Source organism: Hemitrygon akajei, chromosome 19, assembly GCF_048418815.1.
Source record: "Hemitrygon akajei chromosome 19, sHemAka1.3, whole genome shotgun sequence".
In the NCBI taxonomy this organism is placed as follows: domain Eukaryota; kingdom Metazoa; phylum Chordata; class Chondrichthyes; order Myliobatiformes; family Dasyatidae; genus Hemitrygon; species Hemitrygon akajei.
Genome location: NC_133142.1, coordinates 6,372,221 through 6,397,956, shown reverse-complemented (window position 1 = coordinate 6,397,956; position 25,736 = coordinate 6,372,221). Strand labels below are relative to the sequence as shown.

General features: G+C 48.8%; 1 protein-coding gene across 5 annotated transcripts in view; it reads right to left on the bottom strand.

The window, feature by feature from the left end:
* Positions 1 to 25,510, bottom strand: part of LOC140741720 (plexin-A1-like) — a 436,373-nt gene extending 410,863 nt beyond the window's left edge. For 2 of the 5 annotated variants that reach the window (XM_073072023.1, XM_073072027.1), the window contains exon 1: positions 25,401 to 25,510. The gene's annotated coding sequence lies outside the window, so the exon portion shown is untranslated. Of the gene's footprint in view, positions 1 to 6,529; positions 6,602 to 25,190 lie in introns of all 5 variants that reach the window. The other 3 variants (XM_073072026.1, XM_073072025.1, XM_073072024.1) reach the window with 3 other exon arrangements.
* Positions 25,511 to 25,736: the final 226 nt, after the last annotated feature.

The window sequence follows — 25,736 nt, the reverse complement described above, 5'->3', positions numbered from 1 at the left end:
CCCTCAACTTTGAAAACCTCTATCAAAGTTATCCTACTAAATTGAAATGAAAGACATTAATTTCAAGGAAAATGACTCCCCACTGTCTCAGGTTTAACATCCGAGCAAAACATAATTGTCTCTAGGCATGAGAACATTTTTGCCTGCTGTCTATCCAGCCAGATACCACCAGCACCCAGAAGCAGGCAGTAATGTTGTGACTTCTTTGGGAACCAAGGATTTTAGTACATAGAACCAGTACAGGCCCTTTGGCCCACAATGCCGTGCTGACATTTTAGCCTACCTTAAAATCAATCTAACCCAACCTGGAATCTACGGACCCCTCGATTAATGGTAGGGGTTCATGGCTTAAAGGTTCAGAATCCCTGATCTGACCCTTCCGTCTGACAAAGTCCTCAGTTTTTCTATCATCCATGTGCCCATCTAGGCACCATCCCTCATAAGTAAAACTGTGTCCACCATTTTGAGCACGTCTATACAGAGCGCTGTTGCAGGACAGAGGCATCCATCATTAAGCAACCCCACCATCCAGGTCATGCTCTCTTCTCGCTGCGGCCGTCAGGAAGGAAATGCAGGAGCCTCAGGATCCACACCACCAGGTTTAGGAATAGTTATTACCCCTCAACCATGTAATTGAAAACACACCTGTCAGTAGCTCAGAGTACAGAAGCGGGCCTGGACATTTCTGCCTATCAAATAGCAACTGCGAGACTCTCTGTATCTCAAGTCCTTGATATTTACTGCTGATTTATTTTTTATTTATTTATTTCACTTCTGCCCTTGGAAAAAGCCTCTGACTGGCCACTCGATCTATTTTTAAAAGAAGATTATCTGAGAGAGAGCGAGCAGCAGATGGGACATGCCTGGGCAAATCCCAAAATGGGAGGGACAGAGGGAGAGAGGAGGTGACAGACACTGAGATGGGGTGGAGGGGGAGAAGAGAGAGGGGGAGGGAGGGAGGCACGACAGGTAGGTTTAACAATTTGTGGGGCCCCCAGGCAGAGGTGTGCAGTTGTGTGAATCTTCACACTTGTACCCCTTCTGTACAATTGTGAAGACTTGTACAACTCCACATCTCTGCCCTGGGAGCCCCACAAATTGATAAACTATATGCCGATTAAAACATCCTCTTAAACATTCAAATATTTTCACTCCAACTTCTGCAAAGTTGCTCAGGCATAAACCTGATGCCCCAAATTTTTTTAAGTCCTCTAAAACTAAACACAGCATTGAAGGAAACGAGCCAGCAGCTGCAGGACACGCTCGGCAGACAGGCTGCATGTGAGTAGAGAGAGAAACAGAGATATTGTTGTTCTTTGGAACGTCTCTGGGCTTCCCTGCCCACACGCCCCACCCACATCCCTGTTGAGCGAGCGTCTCCGTCTCGCTGCCTGGCCAGGGAAACAAATCACAGGACACCAAACATGGCAGTCCAGATCAGCAGGAAACTAGCTCACCCTGGAAGGGAAGAACCCTGCTGTTCCAACCCAATAGGTGCACATCAACACGGTGGTGAGAATCCCCAACTGAATAAACCCAGACATCACCACTAATAAACCAATCTCCGCAGGGTGCACAAGAGGGCCAGGACTCTGCCCTGCAAAAGAGAAACTGAAAAAATGCTTTCACTCAGATCTTACGAAATAGCCATTTAGAATCAGAATCAGGTTTATTATCACTGACATACCAACTATCTGTAATCAGTCACTGCCTTGTCAATGCAGGTAGATCCCGTCTTTCAGCATCCCTGCCAGTAATGTTGTTGGGCTCACGGGCCTGGAGTGCCCTGGCTTGCTCGTACAGAGGCACACCCGCCAGGCTTCCGGTACTTCAACAGAGGCTGGTGATGACAGAACTATACCTGCCAGAGTCCCAACAACTTTGTACCTGGCCTCCCACAATATCCCACAATGCACCTCGATTTAATCCATACTTATGCACTCTTAGCACCTCTTCTTGAAATAAAAATCAGACGTACTTGAATGTCGTGAAATCTGTCGTTTTGCGGCAGCAGTATATAAAACACTATAAAGCTATAAATATTGTATAAAAATCTATTATAAATGAATGTACACACATACACATATATAAAATCGATTGAATAAGTAGTGCGAAAAGAGTAAAAGTAATGAGACAGTGTTACTGGGTTCAATGTCCGTTCAGGAACCTGATAGCAGAGGGGAAGAAGCTGTTCCTGAAATGTGCAATGTGGGATTTCAGGCTCCTGTACCTCCTCCCAAATGGTAGTCATGAAAAGAGGGCATGTTCTGGGTGGCAAGTGTCCTCCATACAGGTTTCCCCCGCTATCCGGAGGTGGAGCGTTCCTATGAAACCGTTTTTAAGCCGAAATGTCGTAAAGCGAAGAAGCAATTACCATTCATTTATATGGGAAAAATTTTTCAGCGTTCCCAGACCCAAAAAATAAACTACCAAATAGCACATAAAACTTAAAATAACACTAACATATAGTAAAAGCAGGAATGATATGATAAATACACAGCCTATATAAAGTAGAAATATTGTATGTACGGTGTAGTTTCACTTATCAAACTCGGGAAGACAGCGAGCCAAAATCGACTGAGAAAAAAAAAAAAATCGGCACATACACACATGTGCACGTACACGCCTACGCACGTACACGCATACATATGTACGTACAGGCATACGCACGTACACGCCTACATACGCACGTACACGCATGCACAAACAACTGCCCGCACAAGGCTTCATGGTCACTGTAGTCTTTCTCAGGGTAAACACACGTACAAAGCGGGCGTCCTTTTTTTCTCGTAAAAGCGAAAATCCTCTTTGGTTAGCGAAAACAGGTACTAATGTAGGTCTTTCATAACAGTGAGCTGTCGTAAAGCGAACGTTTGAAAAACGGGGGCCACCTGTACTTGGGGGAAAATGCCCCCCTAAAAAGCAGCATCTATCATCAAGGACACTTGGGGGGGGGGGGGGGGGGGGGCATAGTGCCATTCTTCTGTTGTTTCCCAGAGCCTTTCAAACCCTTCCGCATCGATTCAGGGAGCTCGGAACAAAAGTGAAAGTACGGCTATTTCCTGAGAAAGATCATTCCTCATAATAGTTTCCTTCCTTTCTTGGCGAACTCGGCAGACTCCCAATAAAGCTTCCCACCGGAAGCCAATTGTGTTCTCGTTCTCCACGCCTGTGCAACTGGAGAGTATACACAGTTGGGCGAGTACAAAGAGGATATGCCGCTCAGTTGGAGGTTAACGGGCGTTTGCGTTGATCCATGCACACCATGGGGACGAGCCTCACATCGCGCAATGTAATCTCACCATCTCGAAAAGATAAATCTGAATAATTGTACAAGGAATGGTGTGCAGGGTAGAGAACAACAGAATCTGTAAACATGTTTATTGAATTGGTTTATCGGGGTTGGAAACAAAACAAAGACAACTCTTCACTGGATGTGAGACAAGGCCCTGCCTGCCCTCTGCCCGGGGGGGGGGAGAGAGAGAGGAGTGGAGGTAAATTAGTTCAGTGTCAGTGAAAAACTTTGTTTTACATGCCACCCTGACATCATTACACTCTAGTGAATCGAGGCAGGACAAATGAAACCAATTACAGAATGCAGAATAAAGTGTACCAGAGAGAGCTGTGTAAAGAGAGAGCTGTGTGGGCAGGCAAGATGCACGCAGGTGGCTAAGTAGATTGTGAGGTCAAGAATCCTTCGTATTGTACAAGGGAACCACTCAACAGTGGGACAGATACAGTATATACAGAAAGGTGCCAGTAAAAGACCAGCAGTATCATGAAGGATACCTGATTAATTCATGCTGATTTGAGTGTATTTCTAGGTTACATTGACTCTCTATTTATTATAAATTACTATGATTGCACATTTGGACAGAGACGTAAAGATTTTTACTCCTCATGTATGTGAAGGATGTAGAGATAAAGTCAATTCGATTCAATTCACCCACCCTGCTGATGGGCTGTTTGTCCCACTCCCATCAGGGAAGAGGCAACACAGCATCCACGCCAGGACCACCAGACTCACAAACAAACAAGGGAAAGTCTGCGAATGCTGGAAATCCAAAGGAACACACACACACACCCCGCCAAAAAGCTGGAGGAACCCAGCAGGTCAAGCAGCATCTATGGAAATGAACGAACAGTCCATGTTTTGAACCGAGACCCTTCCTTGGGAAGGTTCTCGGCCCGAAAATTACGTTCCCCAAGCCATCAGGCTGGTCAACACCTCCGCCCACTAGCCCACCCCACCACAACCCCAACATCCATATCAGCAACTTTATCATTTCCTATCAGTCACCTTATGTTCAGACTCTCCTGCACCTAGCATTATTTATGTACATAAAATGTATAAGCTAATCTTATGTACAATATACATGAGCACAGTCAACAGTTATGCATACATTTGTTTAAAAGGATTGCTTTTATATATTTATAGTTTTTTATGCTGCACTGGATTCAGAGTTACAATCATTTTGTTCTTCTTTACCTTTGTGTACTAAAGAATGACAATAAATCATCTTGAATCTATTGCATGTGTGACTCTAGGCTCATCCACATGGTTGTGTAGAACTGAAATTGAATAAACTCTGGCACTGATCATAAGCCATAGGAGCAGAATTAGGCCATTCAGCCCATCAAGTCTCCTCTACAATTCCATCATGGTTGATTTACTATTCCTCCCAACCCCATTCTCTTGTCTCTGACCCATAACCCATGATGCCTTTACTAATCAAGAACCGATCAACATCTGCTTTAAATATACCAGTGACTTGACCTCCACAGCTGTATGTGGCAATGAATTCCACAGATTCACCATCCTCTGGCTGAAGAAATTCCTCCTCATCATTAAAGTGATGTCCGTCTATTATGAGTTTGTGCTTTCCGATCCAAGAGCCACTACTGGAAACATCCTCTTCACACCCACTCTATCTAGACAAGGGGTTCCTAACGTTTTTATGCCTTGGACCAATACTGTCAACCAAAGTGTCCTTGGACTCCAGGTTGGGAACCCCTGATCCAGGGCTTTCAGGTGTCCACATGCCAGTGATGCCCACATGTCCAAATTAACTAATTTTAAATATTTAGGTTGTGCAGATCTTCAACGTGTCCTGGGCTTGAGGAGGTTCTGCCAAAACCCAACCATATCTTGTAAAATTACGTTCACGGATGCAGTCACACTCCAGACATTCCTCCTTCTGCCCCCTCCCGTCGGGGCGATGATACAGAAGCCTGAAGGCAAGAATTTCCAAGCTCAAGGTCAGCTGCTATAAGACTATTGAAGAGTTTATCATAAACATCAATCCACATATGCACAGGGGTGCTGAAAACACATATTGCATGCAGCAGCATCACAGGCACAGGGCATCAGTGAGTGGTGGTGGGTGGGTGGTCATCGTGTCCAGTGACGACAAGAACCTCTGCGGGAGAGTTTTAAAGTGGAAAAGCCGTTGCACTGGGGCAGTTCCACTCTCCCAACCTCAGCAGTTCGGGTCCAGCTTGTTGGTATCACTGGATACCAACCGGATACCAATAAATGCTGTGCGTCAGATGCACAGCATTTACTAGGCAGTCCCCTCCTACGATCCCACAATCTACCTCATATGGTCTTGCCTGCACTTTCTCGTAATTTCAGACTTAATTCTTTCTTTATTTTTTATTTATTGAGGAACAGCATGGAACAGAACCTTTCAGCCACATTGTTCTGCAATCCCCTGATTTAATCCTAGTCTAATCATGGGACAATTTAACCTATCCACTGGGACGTCTTTGGACTGTGGGAGGAAACCGGAGCACCCAGAGGAAACCTATGTGGTCATGGTGAGAACGTACAAACACCTTACAGGCAGTGGTGGGAATTGAACCCGGGGTCTCAGGTATAGTAAAGCACTGTGCTAACCACTACACTACCATGTCACCCTGCGCTGTTGTTTTTCCCTTTCACTATGTCAGTGTACTGACCATAAGACAAAGGAGCAGAAGTTGGCCACTCAGCCCATTGAGTCTGCTCCGCCATTTCATCATGAGCTGATCCAATCTCCCCTTTAGTCCATTCCTCCGCCTTCTCACCATAACCTTTGATGCCCTGACTACTCAGATACCTATCAATCTCTGCCTTAAATACACCCAATGACTTGGCCTCCACTGCCGCCCTTGGCAACGAATTCCACAGATTCACCACCTTCTGGCTAAAATTTTTTTTTCACATCTCTGTTCTGAATGGGCGCCCTTCAATCCTCAAGTCATGTGCTCTCATACTAGACACCCCCACCATGGGAAACAACTTTGCCACATCCACTCTGTCCATGCCTTTCAACTGACGTACTGAAAAGATCCATATGGCATGCAAAACAGAGGTTGGACTGTACCCCAGCGTACATGACAATATTTAGATTGGTTTGTTACTGAGGAGTCCAGGGCTTTGCTAGTTTTGATTCAGTGGAGGGAGAAGCAGGTAACAAGGTAAAGCTACATGGACATTTCTGAATAGCAGGAGGTGACCCCTGACCTCACAATGTTCCCCGCCTACCTTTGCTCAGCATGTGGAGGTATTGGCCAACACAACATCATGGGCCAAATGGTGTGCAGTCTGGTCATCTACCTACGGGACAGATATTAATAAGATTGAAAAACAAAATACCCAGGAGATTTACAAGAATGTTTCCAGGACTTGAGGACCTGAGTGTTAGGGAAAGGTTGAAGAGATTAGGAGAATCTCTCCTGGAGCTTCGGAGAATGAGAGGAGGTTTGATAAAGGTACACAAATTATGAGGGGTATAGGTAGGGTTCACTGAGGTTGGCCGAAACTACAACTAGAGGTCAGGGGTTTAGGGTGAAAGGTAAAAGGAAACCTGGTGGGGGGAGGGAAGAGAACTTCTTCACTCAGAGAGTGATGCGAGTGTGGAACTAGCTGCCAGTGGAAGTTCATTTGCAACATTTAAGTTTGGAAAAGTTCCTGTATATAATAGAAGTTTGGATAGGCACATGGATGGGCGGGATCTGGCTGCATGTCGATGGGACTAGGCAGAACAACAGTTTAGCATGTACTAGATGGGCTAAAGGGCCTGTTTCTGTGCTGCAGTGCTCTATAACTCTAAAGGACCCGTACCGTGCTATGATAAATGCCTTTAACTAAACCAAGCTGTTCTGCCTACACAATGCCGATGCCCCTAGATTCTCTGCATGTCCAGGTGCCAATTCTACACTCCAGGCACCCAATACTGTGTGAAAAAACTAGCTTTGCACATCTCCTTTAGACTTTAAAAATTTAAAAAAAAATCTTCAAAGAATAGCTTCGTCAGGCGTACATCAAAACACAGCAATATACACCATTTGCATCAATGACCAACACAGTTCGAGGAAGTGCTGGGGGGGAAGGGGGCAGCACACAAGTCTCGCATGCTTCAGTCACTAATATAGCGTGCCCACAATTTAATAACCCTAACCCACACATCCTTGGAATGTGGGGGAAAAAATCAGACACCCAGCAGAAAGCCACACGGATACGGTCAAGTCACCCAAAAGACGGCAGCTAGGACACCGCAGAATCCTCCTAGTGCTGTCGCACAGACAAGTGAGCCACATGTGCCCAAGTGCCAGGTTACTTACACACGCACGCGCACACACACACACACACACGCTCCAGCTAGCAGCCAAGAGATACAGGGTTCCACACCAGCATCGCTGGCAGAGGTTAAAACCATTTATAATGGCTCTTTCTGCAAGACTGTTGCTGAAGGAGATAGTTTGCATGTTATTATGACAAAATGCTTTTCCTAATTAGGACTGAAAGGATAATGATGGATTTAAACTATGATATATTGCGAGTAGAAAGCTCTGCTCAGTCAGTGCTTACACAACATGATGGACCATCACACGGCGGCCAAGAAATCTTCCTCTTGGGTCTTTTTAAACCTGGCATCACTCCGTGGTTTGCAGAAGAAACCGGCTGCATTCTGGGGATTAAAAATGGCTTGCCATGCGTGGAATTTACAGGGTTGCAAACTCAGCCAGCTCCATCGTGGGCACTGGCCTCCCCAGCAACGTGGACACCTTCAAAAGGCGATGCCTCAAAAGGGCAGCATCCGTCATTAACGACCCCCCCCCCACCACCCAGAACATGCCCTCTTCTCATTGCTACCGTCAGGGAGGAGGTGCAGGAGCCTGAAGCAACACCCACAGATTTTGGAACAGCTTCTTCCCCTCTGCCATCGGATTTCTGAGCGGACACTGAACCTGTGAACGCTACCTCACTATTTTTGCTGTCTTTATCTTTAATATATATTTCTTACTGTAATTTATAGTGTATTTTTATGTATTGCACTGTATTGCTGCCGCAAAACAACAAATTTCACGGCATACGTCAGCGATTATAAACCCGATTCTGGATTTATACAAATTTTGCCACAGACACCATCCCTAACAGGCTGCGGAGGAGGTAAAAGAGACGAGAGCTCAGCTGGAAAGCCCTCCCCTCCAAGCTTCTCTTTACTGACCCATTACTGTAATTAAGGCAGAGATTATGTTGGTCGCTGAAGTTTGCCAGTAAACTCTGCCAAGTTAGGGAGGAGAACAAGATGTGCGACTACACGTCACTCCTGCAGTGCTAGAGACACCAGACTGCATTTACTAGAAATATTTCAGAGTCAGGGAACTACAGCCTTCGGTCTATATAGTCCACGCCGAAACAAAATTCTGCCTAGTCCCATCGACCTGCACCTTAACCGTAGCCCTCCATGCCCCTCCCATCCAAACCTCTCTTAAAGGTTGAAATCGAACCACATCCACTTCCACGGACAGCTTGTTCCACACTTGCACCACCCCTGAGTGATGTAGTTCGCCCTCATGTTTTCCACAAACATTTCACCTTTCACCCTCAACCCAACCCTCCAGTCTCACCCAACCTCAGTGGAAAGAGCCGGCATTTACCCCATCTATACCCCTCATAATTTATCTCTTTCAAATTTCCCCTCAATCTCCTACACTCCAGGGAATAAAGTCCTAACCGATTCAAACATTCCTTACAACTTGGGGAAATGTATTTGTTTGTTTATGGAGATACACCATGGAATAGACCATTCCAGCATTTGAGCCATGCCTCCCCGATTAACCCTAGCCTAATCATGGGACAATTTACAATGACCAATTAACCTACCAACTGGTAACCGTCTTCGAACTGTGGACGACACCAGAGCACCCACAAACCCACGTGGTCACAGAGAGAACGTACAAACTCCTTAAAGACAGCGGTGGTAAATGAACCCAGGTAACAAGCATTGTAAAATATTGTGCTAACTACTACGCCAATGTGGAGTATTTTTATAAACGTCTCTCTGGTCATTTAAAATGTTCTTCTGGTCCATGCCAGGAGTAGCGCAAACCCCCGATATATGCTCTCTAAGGGCCTGGTAAATGTCTCTATCAGAATCATGATTATCGCTGACATATGTCGTGAAAGGGGTAGAACCCTGCTGAAGGGGCTCTTAATGTCCACTCCAGTGCAGCTCACTCAACTTCGGACCCCTCTGGATACTCAGCTCTCACCTGTGGCTCCAAGAGGCTGTTTGCAATCGAGAGTCGCTTTATAAACCGATGAGACAGAGATACATGTACAGTCAGCTCTGGCGGACTGGGCAGATGAGATCTACAGTGAGATCCAATGGCTAGGAAGATGGTACTGCAGCTCTCCATGGAGAGCAAAGGACATGACAAGGCATAGAAGGCATCACAGCCATCTACTGCAACCAAGCAGGACCCCAGCTTGTGATGCTTATTCGTAACACTGCACCCAGACTTCTGAGATCGACAGAGTGGAACTGCCCCAGTGCAATGGCTTTTCCACTTTAAAAACTTCTCCTACACAGGTCTCCCAGCATTGTCAACAGAACAGACCTGATGGGCTGAATGGCCTGATTCTGCTCCTATGTCTTGTGCTCAGACATGACGGACAACCACCATTGAACGCAGTACAATAAGAAATATGAAAAAATAAATAGTGCAAAAATTGAGCTAGTGTTTATGGGTTCATTGCCCATTCAGCAATCTGGTGGCGGAGGGGAAGAAGCTGTTCCTAAAACATCAGGTGTGTGTCTTCAGGCCCTTGGACCGCGTCCCTGATGGGAAGAGGGCAAGTCCAGGACGGTGAAAATCCTTAATGATGGATGCCGCCTTCTTGAGGCATCGTCTTTTGAAGTTGGCCGCGATGGTGGGTAGGCTGGTGCCCATGATGGAGCTGGCTGAGTTTGAAACTCTCCGCAGCTTTTTTCCAGTCCTGTGCAAAGACCCCTCCATACCAGAGAGTGACGCAACCGTCAGAATGCTCTCGGCAATAACTTGCCTCCACTGTCACCCCTGACGGCACATTCCAAGCACCCCATTTTTCAAAAAAAAAACCTTTAAATTTACCCCCTCTCAGTTTACACGCATACCCTCTAGTATTAGACATGTTGACCCTGGGCTATAAAGCTGTCTCCTCCATCTGTACCTCTCATAATCTTATAATCTTCCATCAGGTCTCCCCTCAGCCTCCTTCACTCCAGAGAAAACAACACAAGTCTGTCTAACTTCACCTTACACCTCCTGCCCTTGATCCAAGCAGCATCCTGCTAAATCTCTGAGTACAACCACATGAAAGGCTGTCACAGGAAAGCAGCCCCACCACCCAGGGCAGGCTCTCTGCCCATTGCTGCCATCAGGACCAGGTCCCGAAACAGTTATTACCCCTCAACCATCAGGTTCTTGAACCAGAGGGGATAACTTCGTTTGCCCCATTATTGAAACGCTCCCACAGCCAATAGACTCACTTTCAAGGACTCTTCATTGGATGGTCTTGATATTTATTGCTTATTTATTTAATATTATTATTTATTCTTCTACTCGTGCAGTTTATTCTCTTCTGCACTCTGGTTCAAACACTCAAGTTGGTGCAGTCTTGCATTGATTCTGTTATAGTTACTATTCCATAGATTTGTTGAGTGTGCCCACAGGAAATTATATATGGTGACATAAGTACCTTGATAATAAGTTTACTTTGAACTTTGAATTTACTTTAATTGCCTCTTGCAGCTTTAACTGAAATCTTAAAGAAAGCAAAACTTAAAACATTTCATCCTCCAGGCAGTTAGTCTGATCAACCATTCCAGTTAGACCCCCACCCCCACCATTTATTACCTCAATCACAGACTGCATACCTTAAAGCCACTTTTTATATTGCTGTTTACATTGGAAATATATGTTGATATTTATATATTTCTGCACATTTCATTCAACATTCATATTTAAACCTTTAATTTTATTTTTGTACAATTCTTTATCTTTTATAATTGTTGAAAGGCTTTGTTCCATGTCGCACCAACACACCCCAGGAAATTCCTAACACATGCAAATACACACTCAGTGGCCACTTTACGAGGTACACCTGCTCATTAATGTAAATATCTGATCAGCCAATCATGTGGCAGCAACTCAATGAACAAGAGTACGCAGACAGAGGTTCAGTTGTTCAAACCAAACATCGGAATGGGGAAGGAAATGTGATCTTAGTGACTTTGACAGTGGAATGATTGTTGGTGCCAGATGGGGTGGTCTGAGTATCTCAAACTGCTGTTCTCCCGGGATTTTCACACACAACAGTCTCTAGAGCAAGGGTTCCCAGCCTGGGGTCCTCAGTTAACGGTGGGGGTCCATGCATAAAAAAAAGGTCAGGAAGCCCTGCTCTAGTGTTTACAGAGAACGCTGTGAGAAAACAAAAAAAAACCTCCAAATAGGTGGGTGAAAACGCCTTGTCAATGAGAGAGGTCAGGGGAATGGCCGGACTGGTTCAAGCTGACACGAAGGTGACAGTAACTCAGATAACCATACGTTACAACAGTGGTGTGCAGAAGAGCATCTCTGAAAGCACACATGCCAAACTTTAACGCAGATGGGCTAACAGCAGAAGATCACGAACATACACTCAGTGGCCTCTGTATTTAATACAAAAGGTACCTAATAAAGTGGCAACTGAGTATATATGGCAAACAAAGATGAAGCTTGAAACCCAATGATTGAATATTGTGTATTGGTCCTGAGTAGTTCTGTTTGACCAGTTAACTTGAATGAATTGATGTTCCTTCTAGTTATTTTATGTCAGGGCATATCAAGGATCATTTATCCTAATTAATAATTTAACAGTCCACTGTTTTTAAATGAAAGTCTACAGTCTAGATTAAGATGCATTGATGTGCTTTTTCCTTAAAAATAACTTTTATATGGTGTGAGCGTGCCGACAGTGTTTAAAGTTCTGCGGAAGCCGGGTGCTTTTTGGTGCAGGCTCAAGATCTGTTTCCAGGCACACAGGAAGGAGATTGAAAGTCTAGTTGAGTGGAGCCACAACAACAACCTCTCAACTCAACGTCAGCAAAACCAAGGAGCTGATTATCGACAATAGGAGCAAGAAGCCAGAGGTCCATGAGTCAGTCCTCATTAGGGGATCAGAGGCAGAGCGGGTCAGAAGCTTGAAATTCATGGGCATTAAAACATCAGAAGATCTGTCCTGGGACCAGTAGTAAGTGCCGTCACATAGAAGGCAGGGCAATACCTCTGCTTTCTTAGAAGTTTGTGTCGATCAGAGACCATAAGACATAGGAGCAGAATTAGGTCATCCAGCCCTTCGAGTCTGTTCTGCCATTATTCTCCTGCCTTTTCCACATAACCTTTGATGCCCTGACTAATCAATTTGGCATGTTATCAAAATCATTGACCAATATGACAATGGAGAGCATCCAAACTGGTTTCATCACAGCCTGGTATGCAAACACCAATGCCTGGGAACAGAAAAGGCCCCAGAGAGTGGATACAGCCTGGTCCATCACAGGCAAAGCCCTCCACACCATTCAGCACATCTACAAGCAGCATCCAGCATCAAAACTCTACCATCCAAGCCATGCTCTCTTCTCTCTACAACCATCGGGAGGGAGGTACAGAACCTTTAGATCCCACACCATCAGGTTCAGGAACAGTTATTATCCTCCAATCATCAGGCTCCTGAACAAGCGTGGATAACTTTGCTCGCCTCAACTCTGAACTGGTTCCACAACCTAAGGACTCACTTTCAAAGACTCTACAACTCGTGTTCTCAGTCGTATTTTTATTTGCATAGTTCTGCCATTTCCACATTGGTTGTTTGTCAGTCTTTATGCTAAGTATTTTCATAAATTCTATTTGATTTTTTTTCATATATGATCAAAAAGATTTAAAAGCTACTTAGACCTTTGAACCCTTAATATTAATGCCTCAATCCTGTGTAATGAACCCATCAATGCAACAGCACGAGTTTCAATTCCTCAAGATCCAAAAAATAGCACAGTGGGAAAATGGAAGAGGTTATTTCAATAATTATTTCAGTGACCAGAGAGCTGCATGCAAAGGCATTCCACTTACAGACTACCAGTATGTTTCCTTTTCTAAAAAAAAACAACTAATATATGCAAAAGACTTTATTACAAGTGTCAGGGCTATGATTAAGCAGTTTATTAACAATGCCAATATTGGTTGTGTGGTTGACTGTGGGAAAAGGAAGTTCCGGAAAGCAGGAAGTTTACAATGAACTGGTTAGGTGATCTCATAAGATGCAACTGCAACTCACTCGTCTGAACCGCAAGGTGTGTGTCGAGGAACAAACTCAAACTGATTGACTACGGATGCAAGTGCCAAGATTACGTGAAAAGCTTGCCTCATATACTTTTCATACAGATCAAACCATTGCACAGTGCATTGAGGTAAACAAGGTTTAAAAATGCAGAATTAAGTGTAACAGCTACAGAGGAAGTGCAGTGCAGGTAGACAATAAGGTGCAAGATCATAATGAGGAAGATCATGAGGTCAAGAGTCCATCTTATCCAACTAGGTGACTATTCAATAGTCTTAACAGCAGGGTGAGCTCAGAGTACGCGTTTTCAGGCTCAACACATTTCAAAATCAACTTGTGCCTTGTAAATTGTATTTAATTTTCCTTGTGTTCAAGTTCAGTAGGAATAGTGAAAGACGCTGCATTTCGACAGTACCCAAGCTCCGTGTAGTGTACAGAAAATGGCAAGGTCCTCTGGAGAAAGATAAAAGATCTTGGGAAGCTCACCCATAGATCAATGACTTACGGAGGAAATTTGCTGCTGTTGTCTACGACACAGATCACAAAAGGAAGGAGGTAGTGACACAAAGTGTAAAACTTCAGGGGGGTCCCATACTCTACATAACAACGGAGGGGGGTAGGGATGAATTAAATCTCCAGTAGCCCAACACAGTTACGGTTAAAGGGGAGAATTTCACAATGTCACTGGGTTCAGTTGGAGAGATTTAATTGTGGAGGATGAACCACTGCCTGGAGAGCAGCAAGAGTGGAAAAGGCGAAAGGCTATCTTCAGCTCTTCTGCCTATTGCCTCCCATCATCCCCCTCCTCCTGGCTTCACCTGCCATCTTGTACTCCTCCCCCTCCTGTCACCTTCTTATTCTGGGCCTCTGCCCCCTTTCTTTCCAGTCCTGATGAAGGGTCTCAGCCCGAAACACTGACTCCATTGACTCTACCTGACCTGCTGAGTTCCTTCAACATTTTGTGTGTGTGTGTTGCTCTGGATTTCCAGCAGCTGCAGAATCTCTTGTGTTTAAGTAGCAGGGGAGACAACCATAAACTAGACTTGATTTTAAGGCGTTCAGAAGATAAAGCGCAATTCAAAACACTGAGGGGAAAAATAAAAATCGATAGGGGAGAAATTATTTCTGCTGGGCAGGGATTTTAAGAGATGAATCAGAATGAGGTTGACTTTCACTGATGTACGCATGTCAGGAAATTTGCTGTTCTGTAGTAGTACAGCACAATACATTAAAATTACTATATGTGTATAAAATAAATGGTGCAAAAAAAGAGAAAAACAGTAAGGTAATGTTTATGGACCGCTGAGGAATCTGATGGTGGAGGAGAAGCTGATGCTAAAAGATTGAGTACATGTCTTCAAGCTCCTGTACCTCCTCCCTGACGGTAGTAACGAGAAGAGAGCACATTGTGGGTGCTGCGGATGTCCTGGGGTTGTAGGGTCACTCTTGGAAAATTAAGGCACAGACCTTCTAGAGGCGATTAGGAGACGTGTCGACACACAGGGACGACAAGAGGTAAAGGTGGATGCTGAATCAGTCATTAGCTTGAACACGAGGCGTCATCAGGAGTGGGTGTGCAACACCGAGGGAAGCGGGAACATGGAGACGCACCACTGAATGCCCACCATCCATCAGAGTGCAGAATGGCGAGGGGAGGGGCTTGGACTCCTGGATGGACTCCCGCTGTCCCAATGTTAAGATGGGCACACAAAATGAAGGCCAGCTGATTAAATGGTCTGGATGAGAAAGTGTTCCGGACCAGAGAGTTAGAGTTGGGAGCTTGTTTTTGCTTGCATGTTGGGTGGTAGGGGTGTGATGCTTTTTTGATGGAACAAGTGGTTGGAGTGAGAGGGGGGAGCGCTACTGCCTGTGCGTGGGAGTTGGGGGGGGGGAGTTTGGGGCTCAAACGTTTTCTGTCACTCATTCTCTGGGGTTTTTGTTTTGTTTCCCTTCTGTTTTGCGGACGTCTGTGAAGAGTGAGGAATTCAGGCTGTATACCGTGTACACTCTCTGACGTTAAATTGAAATCCCAGGAGCAGAGGAGATTTACCAGGACACTGTCTGAATTAGAGAGCATGTCTCAGGTTAGAGGGAAGGTTGAGCAAGCTTGGGGCTTTTCTCTTTGGGGCAAAGGTGGACAGGAGGTCTCTTGGTTGAAAAGAGTCACAGACAGGGTGGACAGCTAGAGACTTCTTCACAGCATGTGAATTGCTAACACAAGGAGACATCATTTTGAAATGATTGGAGGAAAGTATGGGGGGGGGGGGGAATGTCATTGGTGCTCAGTGAGTGGTAAGCAACACCAGGGTGGTGGTACAGGCAGATACATTCAACCATCACTACGTGCCATGTTGAACGATGTGGGCATTCATGGTCTGTCCATAAGTGTTCTTAGCATGTGTTTTCTACAGAAGTGGTTTGCCATTGCCTTCTTCTGGGCAGCATCTTTACAAGACGGGTGACCCCAGCCATTATCAACACTCTTCAGAGATTGTCTGCCTGGTGTCAGTGGTCACACAACCACAACTTGGGACATCCACCGCCTGCTCCCATGGCTTCACGTCACCCCGATCGGAGGTGGGTGGCGGGGAAATGAAGCAGATGCTGCCTTGCCCAAGAGTGACCTGCAGGCTAGCAGAGGGCAGGAGCACCTCACACCTCCTTTGGTAGAGACATACCTCCACCCCGTCACCCTAGCAGATATATTAGGGGCATTTAAGATACTCTTAGATAGGCACATGGATGATAGGAAATTTGAAGGCTATGTAGGAATGAAGGGTCAGATTGATTAACCTACTCTTAGAGTAGGGTAAAAGGTCAGTATGACATGGTAGGCCAAAGGGTCGGTACTGGGCTGTAATGTTCTATGTTGTAGACTGGATGCTACAGAACTCAGAAGCTAAAACTCAGCTTGAAACACTGAAGGTGGGGAAAAAAAATCAAATGGGTATCACTAGAGTGAAATTATTTCTGCTGGGTGGGGATTTTAGAGACGGAGGATCACACTCACAAAATTAAGAGGCAGACCTTCCAGGTGCGATTAAGAAACATTTCAACATACAGGGCAACAACAGATAACGATAGGAACCGAGTCGGTCATTAACTAGAATGTTAGACACCGGCAGTTCTACAAGACATCAAGAGAAGTGGAACACGGAGCTCTATCACATATCACCCACAATCTCTGACACAGGGGCAGGACTAGGCCATTCAGCCCACTGACTCTGCTGTGCCATTCCGTCTTCACTGATTTATCATCTCTCTCAGCTAAATTCCTCTGCCTTCTCCCCATTACCTTCCTTACTAATTAAGTAGGGCGGCACGGTAGCGTAGTGGTTAGTACAACGCTTTACAGTACAGGTGGTCTGAGTTCAATTCCCACCACTGCCTGTAAGGAGTTTGCATGTTCTCCCTGTGTGGGTTTCCTCTGGGTGCTCCAGTTTCCTCCCGCATTCCAAACACATACTGGTTAGTCGGTGTAAATTAGTCCCGTGATTAGGCTAGGGTTAAATCGGGGGCGCTGGGCGGTGCGGATTGAAAGGCCAGAAGGCGGTCTCTAATATGGACATACAGGTGGGAAGAGTGCACACTTGCACACTCACACGCTTGTGTCCTATAGGCCCTCATGATCTGGTGTGCTTTCACGTCACATCTCTCCCAGCCAGCCCCCCCCCCCCACACACACACACACACACACACACACACACACACACACACACACACACACACACACACACACACAGAGCCCACTGAAAAAATGGGTGTGTGTACACATACACTACACACTAACTGGTAGGTGCACACCCCCTTCCAGTCACATTCCCCTCACACACACTATATGCAGACAGACCGGAGGGTACACACCTCCACCCTTTCACACTCCAGTTGTGTCTGTCTCTCTCTCTCACACACACACACCTGCATGGACCCCACCCTATTACTCAAGCACACAGAACTCGCTGCTGTGTATACACACTACACACAGACTGATGGGTGCCCATCTCCACCCCCTTCACACTACCCTCGCACACCCACTTTAACTCCCCGCCCCACCACCACACATTAAACACCATTTTATTAACAAGGTGGTCTTTGCATGCCCAGTTCACGACGGACACACAGGTTGGACACGCAGACCATCCCAAGCATTCTCAGTGAGAGGTTCTTAACTCACTCTTTCAATCGCCCCCCCCCCCGAAATATTTGGCCCCCAGAGTCAACAAAACGTGCAGATTTTGCCAAGGCAAAAACTGAGAAATTGAAGGCGAAGTGAGTTATAAAAAACGCCCTAAAATTATTTCGTTCCTTCGACCTGCAGTGTGAGGGGATCGTGTCTGAGAAGGATTGCTAGATATCTGCCTGGCAGACTCCCACACCCAGCAGTCATCCTCTTCGCCTCCCACCCAGCCGCTCTACCCGGCACCAGAAGCTCCCTCCGCGCCACCACTTAGAAATATATCGTCTCCCGCCTACCGTCCCCAGCCGGTAAAACACCCCAGCTGCCCGGTATGATCTGTCTCCCAACCCGAAACCCTATTTAGTTTCAGTTTGAGAAGCAGCCCAGTTAGATTAAAACCACGAGCTGCGACTGTACTGTACACACCCAGCTCAGCAGCGAAAAAATATCAGCAGATTTTCCACGGACGCCGCCTCCCTCTTCAAGACTTTCCCCATCTCACCGCCAATTTTCTCATAAACAGTGACTCAAAACTGCTAATCATAACCAGCTTGTCAACAATACAGAAGGACAAAACTATTAATTACGCGCGGTATTTTGCGGGGAGTTGCGGCGAATTGCTTCAGATAGAAGTTGGGGAAACTGGAATCTGATCGCTTGGCAAAATTGATCTCAGTTCCACCTCGGGGTTTTGTGGTAGTCAGACATCAAACTGGGACAACGGATCGACTGGATTCTGAGTTCTGTTGGGCATTCCCCTTCGGAAAAACGCACAGTTAACATCCCCAAAACTTTACTGCGGTATGAGAGAGGGGGATGCGAGGGAGAGGGACGGGATGCGAGGGAGAGGGACGGGGTGCAAGAGAGGGAGAGAGAGAGGGATGCGAGAAAGGGAGAGAGAGAGGGATGCGAGAAAGGGAGAGAGAGGGATGGGATGCGACAGAGAGAGAGAGAGACGGGATGCGAGAGGGGAGAGAGAGAGAGACGGGATGCGAGAGGGGAGAGAGAGAGAGACGGGATGCGAGAGGGAGAGAGAGAGAGAGACGGGATGCGAGAGGGAGAGAGAGACGGGATGCGAGAAAGGGAGAGAGAGGGATGGGATGCGAGAGGGAGAGAGAGAGAGACGGGATGCTAGAGGGAGAGAGAGACGGGATGCGAGAGGGAGAGAGAGAGAGACGGGATGCTTTTATAACAAGAGGAATTGAGTATAAGAGTAAAGGGGTCCTTCTGCAGCTGTACAGGGCCCTGGTAAGACCCCACCTGGAGTATTGTGTGCAATTTTTGGTCTCCAAATTTGAGGAAAGACATTCTTGCTATTGAGGGGGTGCAGCGTAGGTTCACAAGGTTAATTCCCGGAATGGCGGGACTGTCATATGTTGAAAGATTGGAGCGACTGGGCTTGTATACACTGGAATTTAGAAGGATGAGAGGGGATCTGATTGAAACATCTAAGATTATTAAGGGATTGGACACACTGGAGGCAGGAAGCATGTTCCCGCTGATGGGTGAGTCCAGAACTAGAGGCCACAGTTTAAGAATAAGGGGTAGGCCATTTAGAACAGAGATACGGAAAAACTTTTTCACCCAGAGAGTGGTGGATATGTGGAATGCTCTGCCCCATAAGGCAGTGGAGGCCAAGTCTCTGGATGCATTCAAGAGAGAGTTAGATATAGATAGCGGGGTCAAGGGATATGGAGAGAGGGCAGGAACGGGGTACTGATTGTGTATGATCAGCCATGATCATAGTGAATGGCGGTGCTGGCTAGAAGGGCCGAATGGCCTACTCCTGCACCTACTGTCTATTGATGCGAGAGGGGGAGAGAGAGAGAGAGAGACGGGATGCGAGAGGGGGAGAGAGAGAGATGGGATGCGAGAGGAGAGAGAGAGAGACGGGATGCGAGAGGGGGAGAGAGAGAGACGGAATGCGAGAGGGAGAGAGAGAGAGAGACGGGATGCGAGAGGGAGAGGGAGAGAGAGAGAGAGAGAGACGGGATGCGAGAGGGAGAGAGAGACGGGATGCGAGAGGGGGAGAGAGAGAGATGGGATGCGAGAGGGGAGAGAGAGAGACGGGATGCGAGAGGGAGGGAGAGAGAGTGACGGGATGCGAGAGGGAGAGTGAGTGACGGGATGCGAGAGGGAGAGTGAGTGACGGGATGCGAGAGGGAGAGTGAGTGACGGGATGCGAGAGGGAGGGAGAGAGAGAGAGACGGGATGCGAGAGGGAGAGAGAGACGGGATGCGAGAGGGGGAGAGAGAGAGATGGGATGCGAGAGGGGAGAGAGAGAGACGGGATGCGAGAGGGAGGGAGAGAGAGTGACGGGATGCGAGAGGGAGAGTGAGTGACGGGATGCGAGAGGGAGGGAGAGAGAGAGAGACGGGATGCGAGAGGGAGGGAGAGAGAGAGAGACGGGATGCGAGAGGGAGGGAGAGAGAGAGAGACGGGATGCGAGAGGGAGGGAGAGAGAGAGAGACGGGATGCGAGAGGGAGGGAGAGAGAGAGAGACGGGATGCGAGAGGGAGGGAGAGAGAGACGGGATGCGAGAGGGAGGGAGAGAGAGACGGGATGCGAGAGGGAGGGAGAGAGACGGGATGCGAGAGGGAGGGAGAGAGAGACGGGATGCGAGAGGGAGGGAGAGAGAGAGACGGGATGCGGGAGAGAGAGGGATGAGATGGGATGCGGGAGAGAGAGGGATGAGATGGGATGTGGGAGAGAGAGGGATGAGATGGGATGCGGGAGAGAGAGGGATGAGATGGGATGCGGGAGAGAGGGAGAGAGAGAGACGGGATGCGAGAGGGAGGGAGAGACAGACGGGATGCGAGAGGAGAGAGACAGACGGGATGCGAGAGGAGAGAGACAGACGGGATGCGAGAGGAGAGAGACAGACGGGATGCGAGAGGGGGAGAGAGAGAGACGGGATGCGAGAGGGGGAGAGAGAGAGACGGGATGCGAGAGGGGGGGAGAGAGAGAGACGGGATGCGAGAGGGGGAGAGAGAGAGAGACGGGATGCGAGAGGGAGGGAGAGAGAGACGGGATGCGAGAGGGAGGGAGAGAGAGAGAGACGGGATGCGAGAGGGAGGGAGAGAGAGAGACGGGATGCGAGAGGGAGGGAGAGAGAGAGACGGGATGCGAGAGGGAGGGAGAGTGAGAGACGGGATGCGAGAGGGAGGGAGAGAGAGACGGGATGCGAGAGGGAGGGAGAGAGAGAGAGAGACGGGATGCGAGAGGGAGAGAGAGAGAGACGGGATGCGAGAGGGAGAGAGAGAGAGAGACGGGATGCGAGAGGGAGGGAGAGAGAGAGAGACGGGATGCGAGAGGGAGGGAGAGAGAGAGAGACGGGATGCGAGAGGGAGGGAGAGAGAGACGGGATGCGAGAGGGAGGGAGAGAGAGAGACGGGATGCGAGAGGGAGGGAGAGAGACGGGATGCGAGAGGGAGGGAGAGAGAGACGGGATGCGAGAGGGAGGGAGAGAGAGAGACGGGATGCGAGAGGGAGGGAGAGAGACGGGATGCGAGAGGGAGGGAGAGAGAGACGGGATGCGAGAGGGAGGGAGAGAGAGAGAGACGGGATGCGAGAGGGAGGGAGAGAGAGAGACGGGATGCGAGAGGGGGAGAGAGAGACGGGATGCGAGAGGGGGAGAGAGAGACGGGATGCGAGAGGGAGGGAGAGAGAGAGACGGGATGCGAGAGGGAGGGAGAGAGAGAGAGACGGGATGCGAGAGGGAGGGAGAGAGAGAGACGGGATGCGAGAGGGAGGGAGAGAGAGAGACGGGATGCGAGAGGGAGGGAGAGAGAGAGACGGGATGCGAGAGGGGAGAGTGAGTGACGGGATGCGAGAGGGAGGGAGAGAGAGAGAGACGGGATGCGAGAGGGAGGGAGAGAGAGAGAGACGGGATGCGAGAGGGAGGGAGGGAGAGAGAGAGAGACGGGATGCGAGAGGGAGGGAGAGAGAGAGACGGGATGCGAGAGGGAGGGAGAGAGAGAGACGGGATGCGAGAGGGAGGGAGAGAGTCGGGGCGCGGGAGAGAGAGGGGCGCGGGAGAGAGAGGGGCGAGGGAGAGAGAGGGGCGAGGGAATGCGAGAGAGAGGGATGAGAGGGGAATGCGGGAGGGGGATGAGATGGGATGCGAGAGGGGAGAGAGAGAGAGAGAGATGGGATGCGAGAGGGGAGAGAGAGAGAGACGGGATGCGAGAGGGAGGGAGAGAGACGGGATGCGAGAGGGAGGGAGAGAGAGAGACGGGATGCGAGAGGGAGAGAGAGAGACGGGATGCGAGAGGGAGGGAGAGAGAGAGACGGGATGCGGGAGAGAGAGGGATGAGATGGGATGCGGGAGAGAGAGGGATGAGATGGGATGCGGGAGAGAGAGGGATGAGATGGGATGCGGGAGAGAGAGGGATGAGATGGGATGCGGGAGAGAGGGATGAGATGGGATGCGGGAGAGAGGGATGAGATGGGATGCGGGAGAGAGGGATGAGATGGGATGCGGGAGGGGAGGGAGAGAGACGGGATGCGAGAGGGAGGGAGAGAGTCGGGGCGCGGGAGAGAGAGGGGCGCGGGAGAGAGAGGGGCGAGGGAGAGAGAGGGGCGAGGGAATGCGAGAGAGAGGGATGAGAGGGGAATGCGGGAGGGGGATGAGATGGGATGCGAGAGGGGAGAGAGAGAGAGAGAGATGGGATGCGAGAGGGGAGAGAGAGAGAGACGGGATGCGAGAGGGAGGGAGAGAGACGGGATGCGAGAGGGAGGGAGAGAGAGAGACGGGATGCGAGAGGGAGGGAGAGAGAGAGACGGGATGCGAGAGGGAGGGAGAGAGAGAGACGGGATGCGGGAGAGAGAGGGATGAGATGGGATGCGGGAGAGAGAGGGATGAGATGGGATGCGGGAGAGAGAGGGATGAGATGGGATGCGGGAGAGAGAGGGATGAGATGGGATGCGGGAGAGAGGGATGAGATGGGATGCGGGAGAGAGGGATGAGATGGGATGCGGGAGAGAGGGATGAGATGGGATGCGGGAGGGGAGGGAGAGAGACGGGATGCGAGAGGGAGGGAGAGAGTCGGGGCTCGGGAGAGAGAGGGAGGGGCGAGGGAATGCGAGAGAGAGGGATGAGATGGGATGCGGGAGGGAGAGGATGAGATGGGATGCGGGAGGGAGAGGATGAGATGGGATGCGGGAGGGAGAGGTTGAGATGGGATGCGGGAGAGAGAGGTTGAGATGGGATGCGGGAGAGAGAGGTTGAGATGGGATGCGGGAGAGAGAGGTTGAGATGGGATGCGGGAGAGAGAGGATGAGATGGGATGCGGGGGAGAAAGGATGAGATGGGATGCGGGAGAGAGAGGATGAGGTGGGATGCGGGAGAGAGAGGATGAGGTGGGATGCGGGAGAGAGAGGATGAGATGGGATGCGGGAGAGAGAGGATGAGATGGGATGCGGGAGAGAGAGGGATGAGATGGGATGCGGGAGAGAGGGGGATGAGATGGGATGCGGGAGAGAGAGGATGAGATGGAATGCGGGAGAGAGAGGGATGAGATGGGAATGCGGGAGAGAGAGGGATGAGATGGGAATGCGGGAGAGAGAGGGATGAGATGGGAATGCGGGAGAGGGATGAGATGGGAATGCGGGAGAGAGAGGGATGAGATGGGATGCGGGAGAGAGAGGGATGAGATGGGATGCGGGAGAGAGAGGGATGAGATGGGATGCGGGAGAGAGGATGAGATGGGATGCGGGAGAGAGGATGAGATGGGATGCGGGAGAGAGGATGAGATGGGATGCGGGAGAGAGGGATGAGATGGGATGCGGGAGAGAGAGGGAATGGATGAGGAAGGCGAGATGGAAGAGTGAGAGGTACAGAGGGACGGTTCGCAGCAGTGATGGACAGGGAGAAATAGGCAGAAAGAGGGAAGACGAGAGAAAAGTGGGAAACAGTGGCAGGGAGATGAGACAGGTACAGAGACTGAAGAAGAAACGCCCACTGTCAGGGAATGTCAAGACTGAAGTGATCAGGGATCCAATGCCCCTCCAATTTTCTAATTTTACCCGAAGGCATCTCAGCGCCTAAGATCTAAACCAGGCGAAAACCCCAAACACGCCTGCCAATGCCCCCAACATCCGAAATGAAATCGTCTCCCGGGAGCCCAGCCGGATTCGCGCCCCTCTCAGCGCTCCGTCCTGCGGAACCCATGCCGGGGAGACAGCACTGCCTTCGCCACGCCACCTGAAATCCCGGCGTTCAGGCACCACCACGGAGGGTAAAAGAAAATCACTAATGAAGATAATTTCTTATTTCGCATTTTCTTGACCTTCTCCCCCTCCCGCCGCAAAACTGGGTAAGAATTTCGGTTCTGCACAGGGTGCGTCCGTCCAGTTTTATCTACTACTATTTGGAATAAATTTGCGACACTCTTATCGATCAATTTTATACACCGATCAGTGAGGCAGGAGACTCCTTCACCACAGAAACACACAAACCAGAACACCGATTTTCAAAAAAAGCAAACATACGTATTAACAGCGGGCAGTAGTTATTTAAATAAAGTATTGGTGGTTTACCATGTATTAAATAAACCTTCGCTGACTTCCCGGACTGATCCAATCAAACACCCTCAGAACTCGCAATCCTTAATATTAAAATCCTTTCGCCTCTAAAGGGATGTTCGGGATTTTTATTTAATTACAGTTGCCTCGCTTTTCTCGGGAGTAGCTTGTATTTTAAACGGGTCGATTTCAACCTCCGCCGTCCACGGTATTTTCCCTCTCTCGCTCTCCATTCTAAATCGTCCCCCAGACTATTTACTTGGGACCAGCCTCCCAAGTAAATTCCTCCTCATGCCTCGAAGAGGTGGGGGGGGGGGGGAGATTCAGCCCTGGCTCTAAATGCCCGCGGACTGGCCGGTAACGCTTGTCCTAAAACACAAAAAAAATCGCAGGAAATCTATCGGAAAGTCCACACTGGAACCTGGCTTATGCCTATTGTGTAAACACACTCCCTCTCTGGGATTTCACATCCCTCATAATACGAACGCGGTACAAGAAAATAACACTGATTTAAACAAAATCCTTCGCAAACACGACAGAGATTATCTCTCTCTCACTGATCATTACTGTCCCAGCTTCGAAGAAACGGCGAAAATGCAAAACAAAAACCCTCTCGATTCGCGAACAGCGGCTTTCCAAAAAGTCCTTTCAGCAAAATTCCTTTCCTCTTCTTGGGCTAAAACTACAGCAACACACAGGGGCAGAGACAGAGAGAGGGGAAGGGCTGAGCTGTACAGATAAAACACGCCAACAATCTTCTCTGATTGTTGCAACTTGCAACAACCTTCACTCACTTAAAAAAAAACTGAAAAGAGATTTACACCAACGGGCTGATTTTGAACCTTCTTCCAATCTACTTACCAGCGGCGAACACGCTGCTCACACGGAATCCTCGGCCGGCTCAGAAATGTTCCCCGGTCGCATTAAAAAAAAACTGTTCTAACAAAGAAATCACATGGAAACAACCAGCGCGATTGCTTGCTTGCTACTTGGCTGTATCAGAATGCAGGAAACCTTGTATCTCTGGTTGTAACGTGTACAGTTCTGTGCAAAAGGGCCCGAAATACTCACTGTGTGAATGAGTGAACGTCCTTGCCATAATTAGCTCGCAACACTGCGCTGAAGCCGTGCAGCCCGATCCACTCTAACTGAATGGAATGTAACTCCAGGCGGCCAATGGGAAGCCGAGCCTCGCTCTCGCAGCCCGTCACCCTGCGATCCTGGCGCTAGGGGGAGCATGTGCTCACCCGGGGCGCTCCGCATTGCAATACAGCGCACACGGCGGCCTTAAAGGGGCAACGCACCCGGCTAGCTTAAACGGGCAATGAACCAGCCTCGAAAGGGGCAGTGTGGTCCCTCTAACCCGGTTAAGAGGGCAAAGCGCCCAAGGGGAAATTTCTCGTTAAC